The 8,340-nt window shown below is 39.3% G+C and overlaps 1 protein-coding gene across 1 annotated transcript in view; it reads left to right on the forward strand.

Annotated features, from left to right (window-relative positions):
* The first annotated feature begins 1,166 nt into the window (after nucleotides 1-1,166).
* Nucleotides 1,167-8,340, forward strand: part of shn (zinc finger protein schnurri) — a 53,274-nt gene continuing 46,100 nt past the window's right edge. Inside the window, exon 1 of the mRNA XM_017608936.1 lies at nucleotides 1,167-3,439. The gene's annotated coding sequence lies outside the window, so the exon portion shown is untranslated. The remainder of the gene's footprint in view (nucleotides 3,440-8,340) is intronic.

Genomic DNA, 8,340 nt, shown 5'->3' on the forward strand with positions numbered 1-8,340 from the left:
GCGAATTCAAAAATCAATTCTACGTTGACAAAGATCACACAGCGCGATCGCTTGGAGCTGATCGTGCGTATGATTTCACAAAGCAAAAAAAAGTGCAACGCAATAAATGAAAAAAAAACGCGCACACAACACAATCTGAATCGCTGAGCGACGATCATCTGTTGCTTTTTCACAGGCAATCATAAATACACAACAAAAAAAGGTTATCAAGAGGCAAGTGATCGTCGTGGTCGCCGTCATGATCGTCATCCCCGACACACTGACGCCAACGTACAAGTCAAGTGGTGATTTAAATTGCACAGTGTGAAGAATATACTGAACAAAAAAAAAAACGAGAGGGGAAAGAACAAGCACTGAAGCGGCAGCAGTAGCTACAAAAACATCTACCGGCTGAGCCAGCTTTATTGGAGACACACAACAGTCATTTAGTGCCCAGTCAGTGCACCCCTTGCCTCTCGGTGCCTGCTGTCAGTTCGTCCGTCCGCCCGTACGTCTGCTTGCGCTGTCGCGTTCAATTAAAACTCTCCAGCTCCCGACTATGTACTCGTACTATCTTTCGATTTGTCTGCTATACGGTCAAATATAAATTGTTGTTTGGCTCTGCCGGCTCTGGGTTATTGTCTCCACTGTCCGTTGGTGCCGTTGGTGCCGTTGGTTGGGGCCCACACGTTTACTCACTCACTCACTCACTCACTCACTCACCCAACGACTCGCAAACCACAGACACTAAAGCCAGACTCGTCGCTTAGTTATGGGCGTCGTTGTTGTTGTACACTTTAATTTTTTTTCTTCTATTTTTTGGTGTTTTTTTTTTGAATTTTCTGCTTTATACTTTACTGTGTACAAGCTGTGTTATTCTTCCTCTTATTACACATACGTATGTTGTTATTGTTATCATTGCCGCCAACGACGGACGGACGCACTATTAACCAATGGTTTAGTATGTGTGGGTTGGTGGCACTGCTGTCGCTGTTGACGTCGCAGTCGCTGCTGCCGCCAGATTTCGCTACAAATGTGTGTTTGTTTGATCGCTGAAAGACAAGTTAGCGCGCAGCGCCGTCGTTAACGCTGCCGCGTTCGATCACTTCGCCGCCTGCACTGCACTGTGTGTTGTGTGAATCAAATAGAAAATATTTTAGTTTGAGCGTAACGTTGCATACGTCGAGATCGCGCGATTCCGCATTGTATTTTGAATGAGTTAAAGCAGAAGAAGAAGAAGAGGAAAAAGTAAATATTGAGTGGCATGCGGAGAACGTATTTAGCAGCGTGTGGAAAATCAATATTCGTAACTTTTGGAATTTAATTGGGAATTGCCCGTCAAAATTAAATTACACACATCCAGACAGACAAAGCTCCCAAGCATCTCCACCGCTACATTTGCGATTCCATTTTGATCGGTGGCGCAGAGAGCGTATATTTTTTCATATTTCAAAATGCCGTACGGGTTGGACGTACGCCATAACAAGTGTAGTGTTTAGTGATCGCGCGACTATATAGTATGTAGATCACTTCGGGAAATTAGTATTTTTATAAAGAAAAAATTTACTGAAATTTCTCAGCGAAAAAAAACAAGCAGAGTTTATGGATGATTAAACCAGTGAATAATTATGAGAACTTACGCGATCAATGCCATGTTGTTGTTACAAAAATTGCAATAAAAATTTTCTTTCATTAATTTTTTTTTAGTATTCATAAATCATCAGCAATTACAGCAGTGTCTTTGAAGTGCAAATTTATAGTGTGAGCATCATTGAAATAGTGTAAAAGTAAAAATAAAACTAAAAGAAAATATTGTCTGTGTTGATTGACGCGTTCGTCGAAGGTGCTGATCAGCTGGCTGGCGTGTAGTTTTTCAAATTGTAACAGCGCATTTAGTATAAAAGTGTATACTTTATTGAGCAGCGCACATTTTGTCTTCAAGTAAGAAACACCAGCCACAAACAGACAGTGTTCTGTGCCGAAAACTTCAAGTGATCGCCAAGTGATCCTCATTTCTGCGCTTGAGGCAGACAAACGTCGTTCGATACGCACTCCGCAAACACAAATACATACGAGTAAAAACAACAAAAAAAAAGTGTTAAGAATAACTGTGTCGCCGCATTTAATTGAGTTCCACGAATTCACTGTGAGAATTCTACAAAATAAAAGCCGAAACAGACAGGAAGACAAAAGAAAAAGGCAATAAGCGAATGAAAAAAAAACAACAACAAAATCAAGCATTAAGCCACTCCAGCAAAAGGTCGAGGAATACCCTGCCGACGACGACGACGACGACGGCACACACGATTTTCAAGAAGTGATCACGCACGTGCATAGACCCCTCTGGTGTGTGTGTATTCCCGCACACACTTGAGATACCAAAAAAAAACAAGTCGACTAAGCAGACGACGACGACATCAGCACTGGCGACACATTGTCCGACGTTCAAGTGCACGATCGCCGACGAACAGCCAGACGTAGCAGGCAACAGCAGCAGCGCAACGATAATTGCCTGCAGGAAGCACAGAGCAGGCGACCAAATTGCAACAACAACAGCGCCAGATAGACACACACATTTGAAGCGGCGGAAAAGTCATTAATAAACAAACGGCGTAGATAGGCCAATAAAAATAAGGTATCTAGAAGATACACACACACACAAGCGTATACCTAGATACATGTGCGCCTAGAACTCAACCAACCAAAAAAAAAAAAAACAAAGTCACAAGCTGTGCGCTAAACTACCAAGCAAGTGGCAAGCGGTAAGCGGAAGATCAGCTAGAACAGCCAGCAGCCGCAAAGAAGTGCAAAGAACCTGAAAAGGAAGCAGCGCCGCATTTAAAACAAGTTCAGCTAGTAAATAGTTGTACGACGACTACCTTTTTTTTTCTTGTTGTTGTGCTTTTATGAGGCATTCTAGTAAGCAGCGGCAACAGCATGAAAAATTCGTGGCATTAAAGGAGGCGCCAGCATACCTGCCAATGTCTGCGGATGGCTTGTCTGTCGAACGCCGTGAGGCCATAATCGCCACCGTCGTCGCCAAAGTCGCGGCAAGTTACCGTTGCACGAGACGCGCGTGAACACAACGATCGAACGTACATAGAAGAAGTTGTGACGTGTTCTGGATTAGAAGTCACGTAGTTGAGGAAGTCACAGGAACAGAGATCGTTTAGAGATCGCTCGAAAGATTGTTAGCTTAGAACGTACTTGAGAAAAAGTCACATACGTAGCTGCGGGATTCTATGCGTTTAGCATCGTAACAAAAGCAACAACATGCATCAAGGAACAGCGTAATAGATAACGATACATATGTAGATATGTATAGAAGTCAAGAGCTCTTCAAAGCGTGTATTGGAATGAAGGCGAGAAACGTACCAAAAATAAGGGATCGCGAACAGAATTAGCAACAACAAGCACTAGCAAGCAAGTGTGAGGGCAGGCAACCGCACTTGAGTACTGCGTAAGTCAATTTTAGGTTACTACTACCACTTAGGCATAAGTTATAGTAAAAGTATGTTTGTATGTTTCACTGAAAAAAAATAGGAAAATCTTGAGGAAAACTGTGTGAAAACTGGAAATAATTGTGAGCAAAGACCCGCAGACAGCCTAAGACAGACACACAGACAAGCGGAAAAGCATAGACTAACCGACAGACATCGGCACAGACACTCAAACAACAGACATGGGACGCCAAATAAACGGTCAGACTGATAAAAAATACAACACATGTGCAACAGACATAGATAATGAAAAAAAAAAAAAAAATGCATACAAACATACACACATAAAAAGTCACAACAATCAGAAATCGTATATATATTATACGTAGTAACAGCTACAAGCAGCATATAAAATTTGTCGACAAAAAGCAGTGCTCCAAAATGCCAACAAAAAAAAACATAAAAATAAATAACACAACAACAACACATAAAGCAATTAACATGCAAAGGTCATTTTAGTTAGGAAACCAATATAGCGTCATGCAGGCAGCGAGTAAGCGATGATCAGCCATGTGTATGTATACAAATTAGGGTGCTTCACAAAAAAAAAAAAATATTACGGTTTTACACCGGAACGGTTTTACACCGGAACTAATTTATTATATTTCAAGGCTACCGCCAAAATATTTCGTTAAAAATATCGACTTTTACGTGAGTTGGATCGATTTGAAAATATCTCCAAAATCTTATTATTTTGATACCTACCGTTGATAAAATTTTTAAACGTTTTTATGCAAATCTTTTATGATTAAACTCTTCTCTCATCTAAGGTTATCATTTAAGAAAAATTATTTTAAAAACTTTTATAAATAAAAAACGCGTTTTGGAGGTTTCAAATCGGTCCAGCTCACGTAAATCTTTAGCAAACTAATAAAAGTACTATTTTTTTTATAGAGAGACATGCACCCTAATGTACATGCATATATACCCCTGTGGATACATTTACATACTGTATATACCCTGTGGGAAATGCATCTAACTATAAGTTAACCTGAAGTTGATTAGAAAGGAACTGAAGGTCACTATTATCTGTATATTTTCCTTGAGGCAATCTAACTACATTTCAATGGCGATGACCGCGAAATAGTCAAGGGTGGTAAAATCTTTTTGTCTTTTTACTTATTTATTTATTTTATTTTATTACATTACATATTCGTTTGCATATTCTGCTATAGGTGGTTTCATATTCGATTTTGATTTTCCTTTTATTTGCCCTCAATTCGGAAAAAGTATTTGTGAAGTGCAGAAAGAAAGTGTATTCAAAGTAAAATTAAGAAAGTGTATTCAAAGTAAAATTTGTATGAGCAAATTTAAATGGAAACTTGTTTAAAGAATACAATGACCCGGTTAGATCGGCATTACTTTTCAACTAGTTTAAAGTTAGCATTTTTGTAGTTAACTCAAGTTATATATTCTATAGAAATCCTGCATAAAAGCTAACTACAAGTTGGTTATTTTTTTATCAATTGATAACTTTTTCCTACAGGGTATTTGCCTAGCGAGTGTTCCACACGCACATACATATGTTTGTATGTTTGCTTTTCATTTTTATTTTTTCCAATTTACTTTTATTTTATTTTTATTTTTTTTTTGTTTGATTTTTATTTACTTTGACCCACAATATGTTAAGTCATTATCTGTTCGCATACTTATTGTCGTTGATATTTTCGGTGTTGTCGCTAATGCTTTATTTTTATCGCTGCATATGCACACAAATTCGTGTAGGTTTGTATGAGGATTTTGTAAATTTTGAGGAATACCCCTCCACAGACATTCGTACGTACATATATATGTATGTACATACTTATGTATTTATGGATGTAATTAAGTGGTGTATATAGCGCTGAGTCAAGTCATTCAGGGGGTTATGAACTTATTGACATACAAACGTACTTACATACATACATACATGCATACAAACGTATCTAAAACATTCATTTCATACACAATTTTTTATTATGTGAAGTGAATTGAAATGAGGAATAAAATAGGTTGAATAAAACGTAATAAAAACGAACAAGGAATGGAATGAAATGAAATGAAAATGGGAAAAAACGACATGAAATTAAGTGAAATGAAATGAAACAAAGTTTATCCATAAGAAAAAAAGTGTGACGATATGAAAATGGAATGAAAAAAGAAATAAAACGAAACGTTAAACGAAAAGTTAAGATACGAAATGAAAATGGAATGAAAATAAAAGAAATGAAGTGAAATTAAATAATATGGAAATAAATTATACCGCCTGCGGGTAGCCCTGTGCCAAAGAGGAGTGCCTGGTGAAACCATTTCGCTTTCTTTTAGTGAATGGGTCCTCGACTGCGGACTTCTGTGGACCAGGTCCAGTTTACGTCAGCACATTGACCACGCTGACGGCATGTCTTATGGCATATCGTCCCATCTCCGACCAAACACCGGAGACTTTGAGTAATAGCACCGACCTTGGCAGCGAAGTTGCCCCCGATGGTGGCACCGACGAAGACATTGCCGCCGAATAAGTAAAGCCGAAGCGGTCTCTGGTATGATGTACACGTTATGGCGTAACGACAATTTGAGTTCAAGATTTAAGATCAGTCTTTTCAAGTCCAATGTATTATCCACACTGCAGTACGGTTGCCCAACTTGGAAAGTCAGCATTGCAAGAACCTGGGCGCCTGTAAATTTTCGTAAACCGTTGTTTTAGAATAACACCCCGAATATTTTTGGGCTAAAATAATATCAAATAACGAGTTGCTGAGAAAAGCTAACATGAAGCTCCTTGATGTCCGGCTCCGGAGACGGAAAGGGATAGGCCACACCTTGCTCAAAGAAGACGCCAAAGAGGCGAAGCTATTTGAGTTAAGCTGGTTGGAAATCAAAGCTATTTGCAGAAACCGAACCAGACGGCGCGTAGTGGATGCCCTATGTACCGCTTGCGATTAAGGGGCGAAGAAGACGGAACGGAGTGAAGAACCACGAAACGATAATGGACGAAACTATATAGCGCAAGACAAGATATAGAGCAAATTAACTAATCAATAACTCGTTTTTACTTCTGGATCGAGATGGTCATCAATCTTGACTTCAACTGCATCCTAAAAATGTGAGTCCCACCCAGAAAGCAATGCCCCAGAAACGAAGTGTCCGACAAAGAGCTCATCTCACCATTGCGATGCATCGGAGCTGGGTACTGCATTTAAAACTTCTCATATTTGCAAAGAGGCAAAGAGGTTCCGAGACCTACAAAAAGGGATTCAGACACCCATCTATGACATATTCTTCCTGAAAAACTTAATTTTACATGTATGTGGGAATGCATTTGATAGATTTGCATACATATATCTAGCCAACCTGCTATTCACTCACACATAGATATGTATGTATATAAGTCTAACTCACGTTCATTCTTTTTGGTTTAGTAATCATTCGAATTCTTTGCACTTAAGCAACCCAGACATCTGGCAGCACCTCACCTGCAACACACGCTCTTTAATTAAATATCCGATTCTTCATACATGCATACATACATACATACATGTATGATTGTATGTGCATGTGGCTGATTGCTTTGAACCAGCTGTGCCAAAATTGTTGTTGCAGTTGTTAAAAAAAAAAATAAATAAATATTTAGCATTCGCGTTCAAGCGCTGATCCGATTACTTTGCATGCCAAATGACATGATCGCAGCCACCATCTTCTGATACAAATACTTTTTTAGATGACACAAATTAATTTTGTGTTTTTGTTTTTTTTTTTTGTCATCAAAGCTCTTTTTTAATTGCGTGTTTACAAGTATTTTATCATTCGTATTTTTTTTTTTCAATCTCAACTGTGAATTGCTTTATTGTCAACGTTAAGCATTCACAGAAATATTGGTCATTTTGCTGCATATATGTATGTATGCTATTTATTTATATGAACTTTATTTTCTACTTACGTTGACTCTTGGCTATTTTCGTCACACTGTCACGCAGTGGCGAGTGTGAAATACCTGTCTGACAAGTTTAGCGCAACGAAGCGAACGTAGTCGACAACGTCGTGTAGTGAGTTAATGAGAAAGAAGTTGGCTTGGTACGGTAGCGGTGGTGGAGTTAGGGGGGGATAAACTGTTGGCGCTGCTGCCCACAGCTGACTTACACCTGAACTCAACATGATCACCGCGACGCGTCATCGCTGACTATTAACGCCGCACCGTCGATTGGATTGTTTGTTGGGGCATACAAAAATACCACACATGTATGATTTACAGGGTGTTTCAATTTCGTTTTTTTTTTCATCATGTTTTGTCTAAATTTGGTAAATATCCCAATCTATTTATAACGCATATGGTTTCGTTCTTCAGCTATAGCAGAGACCACACTTTTCATATCGATCGCAAGATCTTGGCGGCCGTTTGGCCATTGTGTTTTGTGAAATAATTTGTCCTTAGAACTTGGGTTTGCAATATGGTCCCAGACTATGTCAACTAATGGAGGCCACCAGAAATTTGCTATCCTGTCACGATAATTTTCATTTTCGAAGAAGTTTGGTCTGATGGCGTCCTAACGACCAGTACGAAGATGCACGGGTACTTCAGTCTCTTCAACCGAAAAAATCACGCAAAGCGCGAAATGCACTTCTTGCCGAATCGCCATTTTCATAATACGTTTGGATCACTTTTACGCGATGTTCAACTGAGTAACGCTCCATGACTAATTTTGCCAAAGCCTGTACTACTAATTGACTGAAAAGAACATTAAGATATCACAAATAATTGACAAATACCTGAATCACCCTTTACATATTTAAGTGTATGTATGTGCCGTGCCATGTGTAGGGGAGCTGCTCACTGGCGCTGCCAATTTATTACGCTTTGCTTGGCGCCCTTTCCCCCCCCCCCCCC

Source organism: Rhagoletis zephyria, unplaced genomic scaffold (assembly GCF_001687245.7).
Source record: "Rhagoletis zephyria isolate East Lansing unplaced genomic scaffold, Rhagoletis_zephyria_1.1 Rzeph_scaffold_00180, whole genome shotgun sequence".
In the NCBI taxonomy this organism is placed as follows: domain Eukaryota; kingdom Metazoa; phylum Arthropoda; class Insecta; order Diptera; family Tephritidae; genus Rhagoletis; species Rhagoletis zephyria.